The 21,008-nt window shown below is 42.7% G+C and overlaps 1 pseudogene; it reads left to right on the top strand.

The window, feature by feature from the left end:
* Nucleotides 1-1,987: 1,987 nt before the first annotated feature.
* LOC119824278 lies at nucleotides 1,988-15,155 on the top strand (annotated as a pseudogene).
* Nucleotides 15,156-21,008: the final 5,853 nt, after the last annotated feature.

Here is a 21,008-nt window from a genome sequence, read left to right on the forward strand (position 1 = left end):
CATATGGAGGCCGATATGACTATGCCTATGTCACTACCTGCACAGCCGTGGGATTGTCCTGGCTGGGGCAGCAGGAAATGAAATGATAGGCACACATGCAGAAAAACTGGAATCTGAGGAGCCATGAGCTCTGATGGAGTTGCACCAACAGCAACCCAGAAACTCAACACATTCATTATATAAGCACAAACGAGGTCAAAGGGCTTACCTAATCCCAGCGTGGAGTCTCTATAGGGAGCAGTCCCAGGCTGCAGCCGTCTGAGAGGAGGAAGCTGTGGTCAATACTGCCTGCACACACTGTTATCATACATACTTGGGCCGGGGAAGACTTTGCCATTCCCATGGATTTGAACAGGTTTTTTTTTTTTTTTTTATCGACATGGCTGTGCTTATGTCAATCCGCCTTCATCTACTTCTCACATGCATGTGGACACCTATTTTCATTTCTCCTCATTATTCTGACATTTTAAAATATAGTAAAGGCATAACAGACCTTATAGGTGCTCCAAATTCTGAAAAATATTTATCTTTAAATGGCAGGATTATTTTTGGTTATCTAATTTTTCTAATTTTCATATACAAAATGTATCGCTTAAATCTTCCTATGCATCTCTAATAAGACAAAAACAATATGTCTTTTAAATATTTAATATTTGAAAGATGCTGACCTTGCCCTTGAATAATCCTATGGTCTGCTCCTGCTAGTTTGGAATAGGATATTAACTCAAAAGGCTTAACAATGTATTTATCCACATTGTTAGCTCTGCCCCTTTGCCCACATGCTTCCACTAAGAAATAAAAGTGCATTCTCATAAGGAATAAACTAGACCACAAATTGAATGGGTCTGGGTCTCTTACTTTGCAACTAAATGTAATTTTAACTAGAAACTGGAGTGGCATTTCACTTGTATTTTAATTAATAAAACTTGCCTGAGGATCAGAGAGTCAAACAGCCCCCCTGCTCAGCCAGACCAGGCAGTGGTAACACACACCTTTAATACCAGTAGCCACGCTAGTTACCATAGAAACCGGGCAGTGCATGACTTTAATCCCAGCCCTAGAGAGGATTATAAAATGGGAGGACACAGCTCACCGACACAGCCTCACTCTGAAACTCCTGGAGGCAGGATCTCCATTTTCGGACTGAGGTCAAGGTAAGAGCTTTTCAGATCTTTAGGTTGAACCACAATTTCTCTTTCTGAGTTTTTATTAATCGTGTTTCAGCAAACTCCTGATGTGGATAATTTTCCCATTTTTGTTCTCTGTGTAGATGTCCTCTGGGTAAAGCTTATTAAAGGTTGCTTATCCAACCGTTATTTAAGATTCATCAAATTTGTTATGGTTTAAAGTTGTATGTACTGGAAGTCTTTCTCTGTGCCTCCTCTCTCCCCTGATAATCTACCTAGTCACAATCCAGGGGCCTCCCTCTCGTACTGACCCCTCTCTTAATCAGTTGCCAGACCTAGTTGAAAGCTCTCTCTACTGTGAGTATATTCCTTCTGGATTCAGAAAGCAGACTTCAACATCTTTAACATCTTCAAATCCAGTGTGCGAGCAGAGACGATAAGTGCACACAGCAATGGAAGCCCCACTGGCAGTCAGTCCTGTCACGCAAGGTTTTTGCTTTTTAATTTTATTTTGTTTTTTATGTTTTTGTGAGATGGGGTCTTACCGTGTAGCTCTGGCTGTCCTGGAACTCACTAGTTGAAGCAAGTGTTTAAATATTCCCATATTTAATGGGGGAGATAGTGCCTCAACTACACATCTTATGCTACCAAGTATTACCTCCAGGGCTAGGAATGAGTTATCTCTTGTTGAGTCATTGGCCAAAAGGCTCCCATACACTATCCCAAACATTACAGGTTGTTACCAACCTCTTGTTTACTTTCTAAAACATGACGGTAAGGCCCTTCTGTGGAAGACACATTTACTTATGATATCAAACAGGGGCAAATCAAACTGGTGCCTAACTAAAAACTTCACCCGAATGGCGAACGTTTATGATACTGGAAGGTACTACTGGATAAAAATAAAAGTAATCATCAATATCACCCATCTACAAACCTACAGCAGCAACAGTGGCACAGAAGTTATGGGAGTAACCATCCACTTTTGGGTTAGTTTTAAGTCCCGCTCCATGAGATGAATTCTATCCCTGACACTGCTAATGTGAGAAAGAACCTGAGACTAGCCAGGCGGTGGCAGCTCATGCCTTTAATCCCAGCACTCGGGAGGCAGAGGCAGGCACATCTCTATGAGTTCAAGACTATCCTGGTCTGCAGAGTAAATTCCAGGACAGCTAATGCTGTTACACAGAGAAACCCTGTCTAGGAAAAAAAGAAAGAATGAAAAAGAAAAGAACCTGAGACCGGCAAAGTTACCGGTCCAAAGGAAAAACCTAATGCTACTATTATGATAAAGGAACATAGCAATAATTCCCGATGACATATTACTATATCATTTGGTAAGTGCATCACTCATCCCTCATCAGAGACACTCCTTTTGGTGGATGGTAATTAAGACAGAGACCCACAACTGGGAAATGTACAAAGCACTCAGCCCTAAAGGAGATGTCTTTATTAAACTGTTCTCCTCAAGAATCGAGAGTCTATGCAGAAGAGAAGGTAGAAAGATTGTAAGGAGCCAGAAGTGATGGATAACTTCAAGAGCATCTTCCAGATACAACAGGACTGATATGCATATGAGCTCACAGACACTGTGACATCACACAAAGTACCTGTACAGGTTCGTGATGTCCCAACCTGAGAAGGGGAGGTGGAGACAAAGTCCCACCCCTAACCAAGAAGCTGTTTGCAGTTGATGCCTGCGAGGAAGATCTCCAATGGAGTGTCATTGGAGACAGCCACACTGCAGGACAGGTCTCACGGCCAGTCATGATTGAACAAGACAAAATAGATATTATGGTGTCGGAACATGCTCCGGGAATGGAGTTGTGTGAGGAGAATTCTGAATAATTATGAAAACACTCCAAGAAAACAAGAAGACTCTTGAGGCCTCAGTTTCTTCAAAAGCTTGGAATTATCCCTGGAATGTGTTTACACATTCCTCCCAGGTGTATTGGAGAGGAGTTGCGTTTACTTCAAATTCCTCACTACTGCTTACTGTTGCTAGTCAATGAAATGTTTACGTACCTCTACAGTAAAACTTAATTTTGTTATTTCCAGCTTTGTGGATTGCATGCAGCAATGAGAATTTATGAGGACTTTACTATGTGACCTTTTTTAACCCTCGGATTATAAACTTTCAGAGATTCTGGATAAAGTTGTCTACTGCGTGTGACTTCAATCTGCATCATATTTTGCCTCTACTCTCCAAGGTCCCACCACCTCTAAAGCAGTGGCATTATGGTATTTTATGGGCTTTTTGTTTCATTTAGGTATTTTCATCTTAGCATTTTTGTTTCCTTGCTATTATTAGCTTTAGTTTTCATTTTTTGATTTTTGACTTTTTGCCACTTTTTTAAAGAGAGAACTAGAGAGACAGCATTAAGCTGAAGTTGGGTGAGTTGGGAGGAGTTAGGGAAGGAAAGAATATGATCAACATATTGCATAAAAAATAGTTAAATAAAATATCCCCATATTTTATTCAACATGTACTCAGCTAAAAGCTAACTACTGCTTCTAGCTCTCAGCCAGGGAATAGTGAACAGTCCCAAAGTCAAAGGGAAAAGGGGCGTGGTGGGATAAAAAGTAATTTCAAGAAAAAAACTGTTCTGCATGCTTTCATTGAGTTTACTTACACTGGCATTGGATAGGACTGTACTAAATATTTACCAGAAAAATTGAAATGTGGTCTAAATATGCAGTAGTACTAACGCTAAAATAAACAAACTCGAATAAATTTCTCCTATAATTAATAATGGAGTAGTGACTTGCATTTGCATTTTTAATTTTAGTTTATTAAATTTTATGTGTGTGGATTTTTGGCCTCATATATGTACGTGTGCCACATGCATACCTGGTTCCCCGAGGAAGTCAGAAGAGGGCCACAGATGTTTTAGTACTATTGTGACAGCCATGTTAGCCGCCATGTGGATGCTGGAAATTGAACCTGGATCCTCTGCAAGAGTAACAATGTGGCCTTAGGTATTTCTTCTCCCCCATCCTTAGTCACCCGTCCAGTCACTCATTCATTCATCTGACTCCCGCTCCACCTTCTTTTGTCTCTTTATGGCATGAGTAAAGCACATGAAGGAATATAAAAGTGTGTTGGCAACTGAGCACTACACACATGCAGAAATCATTGGTACTTGAGTTTACAATTTTTTATTTCTTTTGAGACAGGCTGTCATCATGCTATATAGCCCTGACTGGCCTGCAACCTGCTATGTAGATCAGACTGACCTTGAACTCACAGAGATCCCTCTGCCTCTCCCTCCCGAATGCTGGAATGAAAGGTGTACACCACCACGTCTGGTGAGTTCATGATTCATAACTACTTCTTTTCTAAGTTCTACCCAATAGTCCTCTGCTCAGATTTAACCTCCAATGCTCTCTTGTGGTATATTTGGCCCTTCATTGGTCAATCTCTAACTGAGAAAAAAATACCCCAGACCTCAAACTGACCCAAATTCAGTATATACAAGCCTTGATTTCCCCAGAGCAGGAATAATTTTCTAGCATTAAGTTCTTAAGATAAAGGTTTGATGTCTAAATGATTCACATTGATGTCTAAATACCCTGAATGTTTTTCTTTAAGGAAGAAAAGTGCTCGCTACACTGGGATGAGGACAGAATCCCTAATTAGTTCTTTAAAGCATTTGTCTTTGACATTTTATCCTACCTTTGATTACAGTTAAAGGATTACACTTGATCACCCTGGCAGATGCAGAAGAGACAGAGTTGATTTTGTTTCTTTCTATTTTATGATGACTAATGATTGGAACTCACAAAATGATCTAAATTGCTGCGTCTCCTATGGCATGTATCCGACTTCATCAAAAGACGAGCAGCTTTCATTGGCACCAGGAATAGAGACGTAAGACTCCTGGGCAATTGTCTGTCCCCGTCTCTAACTCACTGCTTAATAGCTGACTATGAAATAATAAACTTTGGATCTTTGTCGTCCTGGAGAGTGGATACAATGCCAGAAACTGCTCCCGATCTGCTATGTTCAGTCTTGAATCAAAATCCAAAACATAAATCTTAGCTGTAATTTGTTAACTAGGGTGATCATATGTGATTGGTAGCATGGCTGTGCTGCATAGTCTTGTGTCAATGTGACACAAGCCAAAGTCATCTTAGAGGAGGGAACTTCAGTTAAGAAAAAGGCTGCAGGCATTTTCTTAATTAGTGATTGATAGGAGAGGGCCCAGCCCATTGTGGGTAGGGCCATCCCTGAGCTGGTTGTCTGGGTTCTATAAGATCTATAAGGAGCAAGCCATGAAGGGCAAGGCAGTAAGCAGTGCTCTCCATGGCCTCTGCATCAGCTCCTGCTCCCAGGTTCCTGCCTGCATGAGTTCCCATCCTGACTTCCTTTCATGATGAACAATGGTGTGGAAGTGGAAGCCAATTGGTCATGTTATTTCATCACAGCAACAGAAACACTGACTACAACAGTTACCCTTTTCAAAAGTGTGCAAATTCAGGGAATCGAAGTCTTGCTTGTCCCGAAGGATAGGACTTCTTCAGATAAACCTCTCATGAGTGGTTATTATCTAAAATGTTTCCAAGCACAATCTTTGAAGCAGCCATGCATCCTACTGTTAAATAAAGAGCAGATAAACTACAGATAATTTTTACAAAGTTATTATGTTATTATATGTTAATATAAAGTTAATCTAGTTATTATGTTTGAAAGTGCTATGCTGTGTGTGCTTCAAAAGTAGGAAATAATTATATTCTTTTATTTGTTTGCTTGGTTGGTTGTTTTTTTTCCAAGACAGGGTTTCTCTGTGTGACAGCCTTTGCCGTCCTGGAACTCACTTTGAAGACCAGCCTAACCTCAAACTCACAGAGGTCTTCCTACCTCTACATTAAACTGGGATTAAAGGCATGCACCACCATACCCGGCATCGTTTATTCTCTTAAATATTCCAAGCACCTACTAGGAAGCAGATACTTGACTGAATATTAGAGATTTACCAGGGAACTATCCGTTGTCAAGGGGCTGCTCCAGACTCGTTAACACGTTAAACACAAATATTCAATTACCATCGGGAGAGAGTAAAATATGCTAGGATGTGGGTGAGATGGGGTGTTATGTGAGTTCAGAGGTACACACAGGTATTGGGGAATAGAGGGGTAGACAAGTGCTAATGAAGCAAGAAGTAGGGCAGGAGAAATGGCTCAGTGTTGAAGAGGAACACAGAATGCTCTCTCGGAGGGCTAGGTTTGTTCCCAGTGCCCACATTTGAATTTGTCTCCTGCTCCCTGGCATCCAAGGTCATCTTCTGCCTCCACTGACACTTGCACTCACATCACACACAGGAAATAGTAAAACAAAACAAAGAAACCCCAAAACAACAACAACAAAAATAGAAAAGAAACAATAGGTTAAATGAGACCTAAAGGCAAAGCAGTCGGCATACTCATAAAGGTACAAAGACGACTGGGAGGACCCTAGAGTCAGGGAATTTAAAATAGTTCATTGAAGCCAACATAGAATATGGTGAAAATATGTTCTTACATAAGAAAAAAAATATGAGCCAGGCGGTGGTGGCGCACGCCTTTAATCCCAGCACTCGGGAGACAGAGGCAGGCGGATCTCTGTGAGTTCGAGACCAGCCTGGTCTACAAGAGCTAGCTCCAGGACAGGCTCTAAAGCTGCAGAGAAACCCTGCCTCGAAAAACCACCCCCCCCCCCCCAAAAAAAAAACAAAAGAAAAAAATATGAGCTTACGCAGGCAGAGGCAGTAGAAGTGACATAATTTGGGCTAAAGCAGGAAGAAGATGAGACGAGTAATGGAACAGAGCAGGGGATGTGGCCGAACAGTAGGCAGTCTGTCCTAGACATTGTCTTCACTGGTCCACAGTGGATTCTTGAATACAAGGTGGGGTTTGCAGACCTGTGCTCAAGATACTTGTCCTAAGCAACAATGCTAACATGATGCAAATCCACCTCATACATCTAATCTATCCACAGTGCCTCTTCACCTGCATCTTACATGCATGGACATAATTTAGAAATTAACAGAATCCAGTACTCTGGGTTGATGGGCAAAGGAAAGCTAGACCTCTACAAACATTTTTTTTCCAGCAGATTCTTCTTATGTAGTCATCTCTATTTCTGCTTTCCCAAACTAGACTACAATAGCCCCAGTCACAGACAGGAAAGAAGCCCATAGATCCGCTGAATTGAGGCAGAAATGGAATATGATGTTCAATTCTCCAATGGGAATGGAATTGACCAGGACCTACATGGACAGGATAGAATAAAGGGTCAACCACGCTGTAGAAAGCAGATGATCAGTCGTTGGAAGAAAGGTAACTAAAAAACAAGGCACCTATGGTGTCTATTTAGAATTTATCATAACACTAGTGAGGCAGAGGCAGGCAGATCTCTGTGAATTTAAGACTTGCTTGGTCTATGTAGTGAGTTCTAGGACAACCAGGGCTATGAAGAGAGACCCAATCTCAAAAAATACCAAACTAAATATACATAATGTTGGGCAGTGTTTGCTCTTTTAGGAAGTGAGCTGGGCTCTAATAACAGACGCAGGAAATAAAAGATTATGATGATATTGAGTAACTTTTGGAGTCTGCCATATGCCATAAAGCTATTCAGCTGGCTAATGGGGACATCCCTGGCACACCTGCAGCCTATTGATATCACTATACCTCTGGGGTCCCCAGTTCTCGGTGCTACCTGGGAAAACATGAAGTTCTGCTTTGTTTCCTTGAGCATTCATTAATGCCGGGAGTAGACACTCTCCCGTGACAGCAGAGAGACCTGTGCCGGTTGGTAGATGCTAGGGGAACGCCTGTGCTCTTACAATCTAAGAAGCTTACTGTATGAATAAAGATGGGAATCGCAATTAAGAACACGGGACTGGAGAGCTCCTGCAGGCCTCTTGGTGTTTTGAAAACACCCAATAATAATATGCATCAATAAGAGGTAGTAGATGATGGATCAATAAGTGGATGATGGCTCTTTTGTCCTGGGGCTTCCACAGATCCTAGAGGGAAAGCCAGCGTATGGCATTTCTCCTTTTCTCTGCCCAGTGCTGCAGCACCTCTCCACCTCTGCCAGAATAGCAAGACAGTGAGGGCCAATATCTCTGGGAGGTTAAAGAGAAAAAATTCAAGTAAATATATTTTAAAAAGAGTTTCTTTTGAAGGTTTGTGTGTGTGTGTGCATGTGTGTCTGCCAAGCCAGAGTGTGTTGAATCCCCTGGATCAGGCATTTCAAGTGGCTGTGTGAGCCCCCAAATGTGGGTGCTGTGAATCAAACTCTGATCTCCTGTCAGAGCACTAGAAACTCGGTTCTCCATCGTTAAGACGTCTTTCCTGACCTTCAGATACTTCTTTCTTTCTTAACTATAGTATTTACTTGTTTATTTGTCTCTTTTCCTTATTATATATTTTGTTTACATGGTCCACTGCATTTCCTTTCGGAACTGATACATTAAAGTCATAAGTTGTTTTATAAACAGGCATATGCACAGACACTGGCACACGCGCACACACAGGCACACACACACACACACACACACACACACACATACTCACAAGCTCCTACCCTAGGAATGTTACTTCCTTGGTTCTTGAGGAGCAGTTCGTTCTAAACTTAGAAGAAATGAATTTGGATTGAGATAATTCTAAGGCCCGATCCAAGTCTGGCCTTCTACAATTCGAAACTGATGGTGAAGCCATGTTTTGCTTTCAGAGGGCTCTCATGCTGTCTGTCATCCAAGTGCTATCGTGTCAAAGTACCACAATTATTAACAATGCTTAGCAAGTTACAGCAGAGTTCAGTCTGATTCTCCATTCACTCTCAGATCATGACTTTCCTATGATGTTGGGTAATCTTTTCTTTCTAGGAAGACTTAAAGCCAGAGGTTTCCTCTATGAACTGCTGACCTTCTCAAGTGAAGACATGCATTATGCGGACACAGCTGTCCTCAATTAATCTCTGTCTTCATGACCAGGCATGACTCAGCATGTCATGATCAGGCATGACTCAGCAACCCCAGCTTCTGGAGCGCCTCCTTATGACTAGCAATCCTTAACTGCATTTTCTCATGAAGCCATTGGAAGTTTAGGAACACTCTGCTTTCTTCAAAGTGTATGTCTTCAGCTCCAGTTAAATGACCGACTTTTACATTCAATAAAAAGTATATGAAAAGTCTGTTGTGTTTCTAGCTATATTATCAACTGCAAAGGTTATACTTACCATCAGACCTGCCATCCATGTAAACATGGATAACTACCATTCATTTATAATGTTATAAATGATGGTTTTGACTTATCTATGTGGTATCCCTATCAATGATTGTTGAGTTGACTTTCTAATGTGCTGTAGTTGAAGAGAACCAAGAGAAGGCTTGAAAGATGGCTCAGCAGTTAAGAGCCTGTAGTGCTTGTTTGGGTGGAAGCATCACCCCAGCCCCTGGCATCCATAGATCCAAAGAGTCTGGAATGTTCCGGTAGAAGTTCCATCCCAAGCACCCTTCCTGGGAGTTGCCTCAGTCCAGACTCTACCTCCAAGAAAGCCCACCAAACAATGACCCCTCCCCAGAGATGCTCAAGACCACTCCCACAGGGTATTTAAATTGTACCTCAGAGAACAAACTCATGGTTTTCCACTCTTTCTACCCTGTCTCCTCTCTGGGGAGCTGGAAGGCCACCTGGGAGCATTGGTATCCATTAAACATGGACTTTTTCTAATTCAGTTTGATTTGGTCTGATTTGGATTCTTGCGTCGGCAGAGGGGCCTATTGGGCTGCAGAAATCCAGAGTTGGTTCTGGGAACCCATACCAGGTGGTTCACAACGGTTCCAGCTCCAGGGAAATCTGATGCCCTTGCTTTCTGTAGATACCACACTTATGTCCACATAACCCCTTCACACACAAATAAGTATGTTTTTTAATCTTTTATAAAGGGAGTATCACTAATCATACTCTTGACACTTTCCATACTCAATAATGCTGAGTCTGTTGACTAGAAATGTTGCACAGATATTATTTTTTTTTTACCATGGGTGACCATGTGTGTTCTCATTTATTATCTTAGATGCCTAAGTAAAAAAAAAAATCTCATTTTCCTTTTTCTGTACAGTCATCTAGATTCTCACTAAACATACCCAACCACCCCCAGCACGCATGGTACTGTTCTAATACTTTACATTTTCTTTTTTAAATGTTGCCATGTTTCCAGTTGTCTCTTTATGTTTTACCCTTAATCTTCTATGAACATCAGCCCAATACAGAATCTTAGGCACATCTATGCAGTTGGCCCTCCTTATATACAGTCAATCAAGTATAGATGAAAAATTTTGAATTTTAAAAAGCATGAGTCCTTAATATTTACAATCTTTTTCCATTGCTATTCTCTAGACAATAACTATTTACATAGCATTTACATGTATTAGATGTTACATGTAATTTAGAGATATAAAATACATGGGAGGATACAGGTAGCTGGAATGCAAATATCATGCCATTATAGGTAAGGGTCTTGAGTATTCATATTGTTTGCTCTGAGAAATTTTGGAACTAATCTTTTACATATACTCAGTGGGTACTAAAACTATGAAAAGCCTTGTGGATCCTATGTGAAGCAAGGCCATCTGCTGTACACTGTAAAGATATGCTGCTCTGATTGGCTCAAGAAAAAGCTGAACAGCCAGTAGCTAGGCAGGATTTCTAGGCACAAAGGATGCTGGGAAGAAGAAGGGTGGAGTGGCAGGGAGTTGCCAGCCACATGCAGAGGAAGCATGACATGTATGGGATGAGGTAACAAGCCATGAGCCATGTGGCTGCACAAGAATAAATAGAAATGGGTTTGTTTAAATTATAAGAGCTAGTTAAAAACAAACCTAAGCTATCAGCCAAACTTTATAATTAATAAGAAATCTCTATGTCTTCCATTCGGGAGCTGACTGGCAGGGCAGAGAAAGACTCGCTACAGCCATCTGTAGGAATGGCTTGCCTGAGTCACATTTTCCCCAAGAACTAAGGGGCAGAGTGATTAAGAGCCTAAAGCCGTGGGTTAATAACCAAAATTCCCAGTGCCGGGGATGGGCTACCTCCTAATGAGTTGTCAGTCAGGGAGGGCAGAAAGGCCCTCGAAACACTGCAGGTTTCGCCATTGCTCTTGGTTGCCCACAGGAACTAAATGGTAAGACCTATTGCTGAAGATGCCACACACCTAGGAGGCATGAGACAGAAAAACCAGACTGAAACTAGGAAGGAAGCTTCTGCCTTACCAGCTAGCTCTCATGAGGCGCTGTGCAGGAGAAGAGGCATCAGTGGTCCTATGCAGATGTGAGCCTTATGACCCATGAGGCCATCCTGCCGAGCAAGCAGTGCCCTTCTGTGTAATATTGAGACTAAGGTCAGAGGAGCTCTGGTTTTCTGACTGGATTGCAGATCCACTCCACAGTGAGGAGAATTCATTCTTGCTAGTGTAAGTCTAGTCCAAAACCCAAGGTCGAGGGAGAACCTAAGTTTTAGCAAGGAGCAGAATACTGTTATTTAAATAAGCTGACGTGGTGTTGGGCAGCCTTCTGAGTACTTGTTTGTACAAATCCTAAACTCAGTTTTCGTCAGAGAAGCCTCTCCTTGCCGTGCGTGGTGGAGAATGCAGAAACTCAGTGGTGCACAAGGTGCCAAGGGTTAGGTCAGTGAGCATCCACCTCTTCAACAAGACTTTCATTTATATCATTCCCTCTAAGGCTCAGGGGTCATTGCAGCAGACGGGGGAAGCAGGGATACAAGAGCCAGAAGAGCGCTCAGTGTCATATCCTGGGCGAGACACAGCAACTGCACTCTTGGACTTAGAGCAGCTGCTGATCCCTGTGCTGAGTCTGCAAAAGAACGGGTCTATCCACAGCCAGGTCTGGGTGAGAAAGTAAGGGGCCCCATGATAGGTCCAGGTGCAGGGAAATAACTGTCTTACATTTCAAACCTACCAGTGACCCCACCAGGCTTGAGTGGACAGCACTTTTTCCTCCTCTTCTTCCTCTTCCTATTCTCTTTCTCCTCCTCCTCTTTTCTTCCTCCTCTTCCTCTTCCTTTCCCCCTCCTCTTCCTCCTCCTCTTCCATTTTGGTTTTCTGCGCCAGAATTTCTCTGTGTAGCCCTGAATGTCCTGGACTCACTCTACAGACTAGGCTGGCCTTGAACTCAGAGATCTGCCTGCCTTTGCCTCCCAAGTGCTGGGGTTAAAGGTGTGCACCACAGCCTTATAGCCTTCCAATGGGCACTTCTAATCCAGTGGTCTCATAGATGGACATGGTTAAACCAAGTGGGTCATGAAACAAAACTAAAAGTCATAGAAGAGACAGACAGGGAAAAAGGTTGGGCCGATAGGGATGGTAGGATATAAGAGAGGATGTCAAGAACAGAGTAATCAGAATACATTAATAGAGATGCATGAGACTGTGAAATAACAATATTAATTCATCAATACTAATTAATTTTGAAAAATACCCAGGTATTGTGGTATGTGCCTTTAATCCCAGCTTTCAGGAGGCAGGCACAAGTGGATCTCCAGGCCAGCCTAGTCTATATAGTGAGCTTCAGGGGAGCCAGGACTATACAGTGAGACTCTGGCTTTTAAAAAAGTAATGATAAAAATAAAAATTAAATTAAAAAAGGAAACTAGCTTTATATGTATGCTATCGTATGCCTATAATCCCAAGAGTTAAGAAACTAGGTGGGGAGTAGAGATTGTGAGTTCAAAGATATCTTGAGTTATTTTTTATCTTAAAACTAAACCAAGCAACCAAACAGCGAAAGAGTACTGTCATAAACCTGTCTGCCTGCGCTAGAATCCCAGCTCTACCACTTAACTTTTGACCTTTGGAAACTCCTTTAAGCATTATGAACTTGTCAATGCAGAGAGAATAGCTCCAGTCTCATAGGCTCAGTGTGAGCATGTGTAAGCCCTAGGAGTGCCTAGCGGTTAGTATGTGTCTTACTTAGGGTTTCTATTGCTGTGAAGAGACACCATGACCATAGCAACCCTTAGAAAGGAAAACATTTAATTGGGCGGCTTGGTTTCAGAGGTTCAGTCCGTTATCATCATGGCAGGACATGGCTGACATGCTGCTGGAGAAGAGGCTGAGAGCTCTATATCTTGATCAACAGGCAACAGATCTTCTACCCTGGGCCTTGAGAAAAGGAGACCTGAAAGCCGACCCCCCATGGTAACACATTTCCTCAGACAAAGACACGCCTCCCAACAGTGCCACTCCCTTTGGGGGTCATTTTCTTTCAAACCAACACAGTATAGTCTGAGTATAAAAGACCATCGGTGGGGGTGATGCCATTCCACGGGCTGTGATCCAGGACTGAGAAAGGAGAAAGCAAGTGGAACGCCAGCATTTGCTTCCTCCCGCTCCTCGGCTGCAGAGGCCCTGTGACTAACCTCATCACATGCTTGCCACCATGCCAGCTACACTTTCGACTGTGAGACAACCCTCCCTCCTTTGAGTTGCTTCTGTCAGGTATTTTGTAAGAGGGGTGAGCAAAGCAATCAATACGTAAAGGCAATGTGACCGCACAGGTTAGACCTAAGCAAGCTCTCAGCGAAGGCGAGAGGAAATTTTGAATTTATTTTCACATTCTTTACGACTTGCATATGTTTTGCTTCGCAAACGAAATTTTTTTTTAAAAAAAGTACTGTACTTTGTTGAAATATCAAGGAGTAAAAATAACAAATTTAATCTTTAAGCAAAAGTTGGCATTAATTTGGGCAATCGTGCATTTACATAGGTGCCAATGATAATCTCACCTTGCCGTATGTACGGATCTTCACAGTATGACTTTGCTAGTTTTCTCTTAAAGGAGTGGGGTTTACTGATCTTATAGGATTTGGACTGGTGTTGTTCGGAGCAATAGAGGATGATGGTAGAAGGGGCTTGGTGTTCTTCTGATTTTTGGTGGTGAGGAATATTGTGGCCTCTGCTATTACATACAGAACTTACATGCGTGGCCTTTCTTACATACGTAACTCAGCCAGCTGGCTTGCTATATGACAGAGACATAATATCTAGTAATTGGCCATAAACTGACCTACTGCTTGTAGGTAGCTGTCTGAATACATGAAGGCGAGTTCATCAGAATGGCCATGTGGCTGATTCTAGCTCAGATTATTAGTGGGACATTAATTATGTTTAGCACTCAGCTTCACACGGGCTGGTTACACAGAAAATGCTAACTTATGTATACCATTGAAAGCCCTTAGTTTGGTGAAATTGTCCAGGCTATTAACAGCTTCCTAGACTTTTAAAAGAGAGTCTGGAATGAAAAGGGTCATTTTAGCGCTTTGGACACAAACTCGCCATAGAAAACAGTACAGAAGGCTGGAGTTTTCATGGGAGCTATTTTGGCCTTTTTTTTCCCCCCAAGGATGATACTACTACATGCTTTAGACTTACAAAGAACATGCTTCTCAATAATCTCTACACTTATCATTCATTTTATATTTTACCAAGTGTTTTCAAACACAAAGTCACACATGGTTTGGACTTAGGAATCATTATAGTTGGTCATTACTTCCAGAAAAGGTCCCACAGAGCTGAGTAGTCAAGGTGTGTGACTTCACCGAGGACCAGACCACAGAATTCAAGGAGGCCCGCCAGCTGTTTGATGGAACAGGCGACGGCCTGTACCTGAACCACAGATATGGAAATGTGATGAGGGTTCTGGGCCAGAGCCCTACCAAAACCAAGGTGCCCAAGGTCCTGGGGAACTCCAAGAACGAAGGGATGAATGTGGAGGTGCTGGACTTTGAGCACTCCCTGCCCGTACTGCAGATTGTGAGCAAGAACTCATGAGAACTATGCTGAAGGCATTCTTTTATTTGAGAAGGAAGGGAGCAGTATTATCATGGATGCTGAAATCCTAGCCTTGTCACATTGGGTGAGGAGAGGGCCCGGGAAGAAGTCGAGATGCTGGTGGCAGATGTGAGGACAGCAATGGTTTCAACAACTATGAAAAGCTTGTCTTGGTGATGCTGAATGGCTGAGGACATTCCCAGTTCCTGAGCCTGTGACTTGCTCAGTGTGGGATTTCTGTTACCCCAGAGGCTTCCTAGACTCCTTGCCCATCTTTGTCTTCACCAAATACATATGCTTTCTAGAAAGAGAGAGAGAGAGAGAGAGAGAGAGAGAGAGAGAGAGAGAGAGAGAGAGAGAGAGAGAGAGAGAGAGAGAAAGAGAGAATTGTTAGAACTCAGTTCTAAGATCAGAGATTTTCCACGTTGCCATCACAGACCTTAGGGCTATTACCCCAACTCTCTGTGTTATCTGTTTTTAAATTGAGATTTCATTTGCAGACTGTGTGAAATAGTAACCCATGCAATTCAAACTGTTCGTTCACGGAGACTACAAATGCAACAATCTGCCTTCCGGACACATGCAAAAGCAGGTTTTGTACCTTACTGTGAGCTCTAGAACTCCACCACAGTCTCTATGTCCTTCCGGTTTGGGAATCTTGGTTTGGGATCAGTTTGCCTGCCAATGTCCTAACACTGGCCTATGAAGTCTAAGCTTGATCTTCACTTGACAATGGTGTTTGGGAGCTTATAACTCTGTTAAAACTTAAACCACAGGTATATGTGTATGTATATGTATCTATGTATGTATACATATATATACATATATATGTATGTATAATTGCCTACCTGTTGCCATGGTCACCATAAACAGATTTCTGGTTAATTTTAGAGAGTGAAATGGTCTATGTTTTGATATTCTTATATAAATCTTTATGCACTGGTATTAAAAAAGCATTGGCTTTCTTCCATCAGTAACTGACAGAAGAGAGACAAGTTTGTCCTTGTAAGTCCAGAGGGACAGAAATAAACTCAAAAGCTAGAGGTAACTGAAGGCAGAGTGGAGCTCAAGTAAAATAATCATATCAATAATCTAATCGTTATGCAACTGGTGGCTATGTTAGAGGTTGGGAGCACTTGCTGTTTCTGCAGAGGATCCAGATTTTATGCCTAACACCTATATTAGGTGGCTCAACACCTATATTGGGTGACTCACAGCTATCTATGTCTCTAACTCCTGGAGATCTGATGTCTACTTACAGCCTCTGAGAGGATACACATGCATGCACATGCATCCAGGAGCACACACACACACACACACACACATACACACGCATGTATGCATGCACACATGCACTTTATAATAAATAACCAAGAGAAGTCTTTTAAAAATGGTACAGACTGACTAGTTATGACCTTAGATAATCTAACATCTATCACTTTATTGGCTCAAAGCAAAAGAAAAAAAGAAGGCCTCTCTCACCAGTAACACTCAGAACACCGCATTCAGGGTTCAAGAGCACAAAGCAATTGGCCCCGCTAACCTGGCACCCATAACTCTTCAGTCCTTCATCTGTGCCAACACTGTACCAGAAATAAAAGTCTGGTCTGCTAGGGTCTTGGCTGAAGAATGTCCTCCATACTCAGAGAACAAACGCTAGTCCAAGGAATAAACAAACCCCATTGGTTTGCCGGATTCAGTTTATACGGAAGCAACAAGATGTAATGGGTGGAGCAGAAAACCAAGCGACGCCTGTGACTTTTCCACTCATCCTGGAGTTTCTGTCAGGCATGGGGCTTGGAGTTTTACCAAAATTATTTCTTTCATCCTCAGGACAATTAGGTAAACAGCGGGGTCCACTCTCTTTACCTCTCACACAGGTAAAGTGAAATCTGTAGGTTGCCGGGGGTCACACACCCCATTTCTAAAGGGGTGACCTGGCGTGAAGCCTGCCCTTGTTCTCTCACACTCACAAGGGTTTAGGCAGCAGGATGTGCTTCTCTACTGAAGTTTAAAGGAATGCTGATTTAGTGTCTCCAGCTACTTAATCTGTAGCATCTGGGCAACACCGCCCAGCCACCTCCCCCTCAGGGAGTCCGGGAAGAAAAGAGAGCTATTCTGATTTCCAAAGCTCGCCCCGCCTGGCCAGATGCGCGCCTCTGCTCAGCACTGGGTTTACTTGTGCCACCGGAATTTTGGCGACTCCCTTCTTAGGCCCCATTTCTAGCTCTAAAAATGTGCATGGGCTCCGTCAAAGGAAGCACTCATTACCTGAGAGACGCGCGTGTTAAGGAATTTCTTTCGATGGCAGAGAATCCCTATTTCCTTGAGTTTTATTTTTAAGCTTTCTTTTCTGCTCACATGCGGTTTGGGTATGATTAGAAGGTGTAAGAATCGGGGCCTTTATTTATTCCCGGGGTGTTTTTGGCATAAGCAAGAACCGCTGTGAGAGCTTCCCCCACACATGCGCGTCACAGACACCTCTCCGAGGGTGTGAGTAGAGCCCTCCTCAAGCTTTGCTGAGAAGATAGCAGCCTGCCATGTGGGGTTGGAGGTGATAGGGAAGGTGATGGGAGACATCTGGAAAGAGCACGGTGTTAAGTATCATGAGATTCCGTTCTAGAGCGGACCAAAGTCACGGTGTGGGGTGCGGTCCTCTTGGACCGCTCTGAAACAGGCAGTAGGGTTGACAGCAGATGGCTAAGGACCATTTAACATCTCTCATTGGCTGGGAGTCTTCAGTCCTTCGGAGCTAGATGTGAAGCAATTCCTTTTGCATTTACTTTGTTTCTCATCCATCCTCTTGGACTATGTCTACGAACTAGTTTCCCGGTAGACTATCTGACTCAAGGTTCCAACCCTGGGACCAGATTTAATTTTTCTGTTTATATAAAAGCACATTTTTAAAGAATGTGCAGGATTGCCTGGAACAAGCACTCAGAATTCATACAAAATGACTGTGTGAGGAGACTATGTACTCATCCTTGAGCACAGGACCCGCTGTCCCTCACAAACAAGCCAACAACTGATCTAGACTACAGAATTTAGTCTCAAGGAGTTCAGGGGTAAGTGCTCAACCCAGGCTTTTCCATTGGTTCCAATGCAAGGCTTCAGTCTGAAAGCCTTTGATGACTGTGGAACCAGAAGCATAGAAAACACTGGTCTCCAGTACATGACTATTTCGTTAATACTAATGTCTGGTTTCTTGTCCTTTCTCTTGCCAGGGACAGGAATCCCTCAGGGTAGCCCTGACAAATGACTCTTTCCTCTTTGTCTCACCTTTCCTGACAATGGAAGTCTGTAGCATTTGAGTAGCTAACAGTTCCATTCTTGAACAGAAGTAAGTCAGAAGGTTTTACTCTAAAAACCAACTGTCTGTAATGCAGTAGAAAGTATTTAGAGGTGGATGGGAGGCTGGGGATTTAGCTCAGTTGGTAGAGTGCTCATCTAGCATGTATGAAGCCCTGCGCTCAATCCCCAGCACAGTCATAAATTGGGCATGATGACCCAATTGGGCATGTAATCCCAGCAATTGGGAGGCAGAGGCAGGCAGCTCTCTATGAGTTCAAGGGCAACCTAGTTTAAAGAGCTAATTCCAGGACAGCCAGCCAGCCAGCCAGGGTGGTTACAACAGAGAAACCCTGTTTTAATACAGGTATAAAGTCCATTTATCTAGAAAGTTCTAAAGGATAAATCATCTCCTTTTAGGATCATTGATTGTAGGACTCTGGTTCTCTCATCCAAAAGGGGATATTAGGGTTCATTTATAAGTTCAAGAGAATGAACTTAGACAGGAGACAGAGGTCTGCACTCAAGGTTCTAAGTCAGGAGCAGTCTGGTCCATTGTTGTTGCTTTGAATTGTCTTACTATTTGATCCCTAGTCCTCGCAAAGTCCTGCAATGCAATGGGTCAAGCTTAAGCAGTGTGGTTCAAATCTGGTTTTTTTCTTCTAAAGAGATAATTCACTGTTGTCAGTGAATATTTAGTACATACATGTGGCTTCCTGTTTTATGCTGCAATGGTACCTTCTAACGTCCCACTCCCATCCTCTAGAGGAGAACACAATTATCCTCTGAGAGATTACTCTGTAAAAGTGAACACATTCTACCATCAAATCCAGTTGCAACCTCCACCAGCTGGTTAATTTTGCGTACGGCTGTGCACTTCCACAATCTTCACTAAAGCCTTCCAGTATCGCTTAATGAACTTTTTAAATTGGCTCTTTAAAATAGTAGTGCAATCAGCCTCCTCATTTGATTCATGAACAGAAATCTCCAGAAAGGCAGAAAGGGAGAGTATGAATCATCATTTGCAGAGGTGCTTTTTAACTGTGCCATAAGACAAACAGGCACATTCATCAGTACAGACTCCGGGGCATGCCACATACCTATATAGTGGGAAGAGAGCTGAATCCTGTCTCACCAGAGACAAGGGAGTTTTGAGGCTCTCATACACGATGCCATTTTGTTTTAAAAAATGACTGCTTCTGAGAACAGTGAGTCTGAGGCTTATTACAGGCCTTCAGGGACCTGAATGTACACAAAAGTGCCCTCTGGATCTACAGAATGCATGCCACATAAAAATGAGATGCCAGCAGTGGTAATGTGCGTAAAGTCCCTCAGGACACACCTGGTTGAAGAACCTAAATTGTTAACAGAGTGAAGACTTGAAAATGGTCTTTAGAAATAGCACAGTTGTGCTCTTACCTGCCCAGAACTTAAGAGGAAGAAAAGTTGTGTGACAGCGGAGGGGAATATCCCGGAGTGTGTGGTAGGACGCTGAGCATTAGAGATGGAAGACAGCAGCTCCCTCCCCGGATGAGATTTGAAGGGATCACTTGGGTGCAGATGTGGACTTAAGGAGTCACGTGTTCTCTTTATTTCACTATTGTGGGAAGCTAATGTTGTTATGTGAAAAATGAGCATGTTTCTTCAGAATGAAGACCATGTGATTGATCACTAGACCTTTGCTATTCAGCCCCACCCACTTCAAGTTGTTCTTTACACAGGGGTATAGGTCTGATCTTACTAGGCCTCAGGCAGGAGACAAAAGATTATGGCTCTTCCTTCTCCAATAATGTTGGCCTAACACACACAATATTCTCAGTATGTGTTTACTAAACGAATGAGTTGTAAGACCGAACGAGAAAGGCCCAGGCCCAGGGCCAGGTGTCCTTGTGGCCCAGGAAGAATTACTCTGATTCACCTTAGCTTTTCTAGGAAATCAAGAGGTCAGATACAAGCTCCATAGTGGATATAAATATGTTTCAACTTGTATATATTATGTACTTAGTCTCCTTTTGGCTAGATTGTATACTGCTGGTATGAGTAAGAAATATTCTGCCTCATAGAAAAGAGACTGGATATTTTGAAATTTTTGTACATCTGATGATCTTCCTGCCCAGCTCACTTACAGGTTTCTTTTTTTTTTTTTGGTTTTTCGAGACAGGGTTTCTCTGGACCTAGCTCTTGTAGACCAGGCTGGCCTCGAACTCACAGAGATCCGCCTGCCTCTGCCTCCCGAGTGCTGGGATTAAAGGCGTGCGCCACCACCGCCCGGCACTTACAGGTTTCTGTACATATATTTTTCATGGAATAAAGAAGAAATAACTTGCAAAAGAAAATCTTAATAGCATACAAAAGATGTGAGTCACCACCAGCCTTTTATCTAGGTAGAGTCTTAGCTAATCCCCTGCCCCAGCAATTCCCTAGAAAAATCATGTTTATCAAGTGTGCGGGTAAAATCAAGGCAAAGAGGCTGGGGTGTACTTGGAGTACCAGATGCAGATGGGAGGAGCCCGCTTCTCTGACTGATAAAGAACCATTTAAGATGCTTGCTTGGGATACAGGCTCTGAGCCCCACCATAGAATAAATGACTCAAAACCTCAAGACTGAGACTTGGAAGAAACATTTATACTAATTAAAAAAAATTCCAAGATGCTTCTGACACAAAGCCAAGAATGGCAAGCGCTGTTTTTAGTCGCTGAATCATAGCCCCAAAAGCACCTGAAATGAATGAAATAAATAAGATACCAGGAACAAA

The sequence above is a fragment of the Arvicola amphibius genome, chromosome 10, assembly GCF_903992535.2.
Source record: "Arvicola amphibius chromosome 10, mArvAmp1.2, whole genome shotgun sequence".
Classification (NCBI taxonomy): Eukaryota; Metazoa; Chordata; class Mammalia; order Rodentia; family Cricetidae; genus Arvicola; species Arvicola amphibius.